Source organism: Salvelinus sp. IW2-2015, unplaced genomic scaffold, assembly GCF_002910315.2.
Source record: "Salvelinus sp. IW2-2015 unplaced genomic scaffold, ASM291031v2 Un_scaffold1630, whole genome shotgun sequence".
NCBI lineage: Eukaryota > Metazoa > Chordata > Actinopteri > Salmoniformes > Salmonidae > Salvelinus > Salvelinus sp. IW2-2015.
Genome location: NW_019943046.1, coordinates 190372 through 191869, shown reverse-complemented (window position 1 = coordinate 191869; position 1498 = coordinate 190372). Strand labels below are relative to the sequence as shown.

At 52.9% G+C, this 1498-nt stretch overlaps 1 pseudogene; it reads right to left on the bottom strand.

Moving 5' to 3' along the window:
- Positions 1-912, bottom strand: part of LOC112071522 (protein RUFY3-like) — a 35629-nt pseudogene extending 34717 nt beyond the window's left edge.
- Positions 913-1498: the final 586 nt, after the last annotated feature.

Sequence of the window (1498 nt, the reverse complement as noted above, 5' to 3'; positions counted from 1 at the left end):
GTCTCAGTAGGAGTGGTGATCTAGGATCAGGTCATACAGAGTCTCAGTAGGAGTGGTGATCTAGGATCAGGTCATACAGAGTCTCAGTAGGAGTGTTGATCTAGGATCAGGTCCCCTCTGTCCATGTTACGGTCTATCACCTACCTTCGTGGGCTGGCTCTGGGTCTGGGGTGAGAGAGATGTCGTTGAGCTCCCTGAGACAGAGCCATTCTCCGTCCACCGACACGCGGAAGTTACACAGATAGATGGTCTCCCGGGCCGCCTGCGTGATCTTGTCAGTGGTGGGGGTCGGGGCATCGGCCTGAGGCGTCACGTCTGCCATGATGACTCAGCGAATAGCGGGGCTGAGAGACGAACGGCAACAAAGCAGGAACGCTCTCTCTGTCCAGGCGACGCAAAGGCCGCAAAGAGGGGGATGGAGAGAATGTGTGCCGAACGACAGCAGTCTCCCCAGATACAATAGGAATGAAAAAGGAGAGAAAATCTGTGCCGAACGACAGCGGTCTTCCCAGATAGAAGGAAAAAAAAGGATGGATGGTGTTATTTCTCTTCTTCCTCTCCGTGCCTCCTCCCCCCTTCACGCAGTCCCGTTTTTAACGGAGGAGTGAGGAGAAAAGCCACCAGTGTGCGTCTTGTCTCAACAAAAGCTGCAGCCCTGCTCTCTCCTCCGCAGCGCGGGCCTGGGATAACAACGCTATGTCTCTGCCTGGGCGCGGCCTGGGTACTGGGATAACAGCGCTAGGTCTCTGCTCCGCTGGAATGACAGCCTCTCCTTTGGTGGGCTCTGCCTCTGCCCCTCTCCTCTCGTTTCGGCTAGCCCTCACAGGATTGGTTGTGTGCAGGCAGTGAGTCGCTGCTCCTCTGACAAACAGCAGAGTGGGTGTTGACCAAGATGGCTGCCTGATAATGAGCTAGCTGGGTAAAAGAGTAACATCACCTGACCAGATGGTGCATGGGGAGGGGGAAGGGACTAATTCCCCTGATGCCCATTTGTTGCAGGGAGAGAGGGAGGGCATCTTTGATGCAGGAAGGGAAGCATGGATGGCTCGTCGCTCTCTCTGGCATCAGCCAGATTTCCTGGCAGGTTAGAACTATTAATCAAACACTGAGCTGAGAAGCACCACTTTACTCAGCCACCAGTATTTATAGGATAATGCCACATAAAAACACAACATTTTAATCCTTGGTTCTATCAAGGAAAGGGGATACCTTGCCAGTTACAATGTATTCAACTGAAATGTGTCTTCCACAGTAAACCCAACCCCTCTGATTCAGAGAGGTGCTGTGTCTTCCACAGTAAACCCAACCCCTCTGAATCAGAGAGGTGCTGTGTCTTCCACAGTAAACCCCACCCCTCTGAATCAGAGAGGTGCTGTGTCTTCCACAGTAAACCCAACCCCTCTGAATCAGAGAGGTGCTGTGTCTTCCACCAGTAAACCCAACCCCTCTGAACAGAGAGTGCTGGTCTTCCACAGTAAACCCAACCCTCTGAATCAGA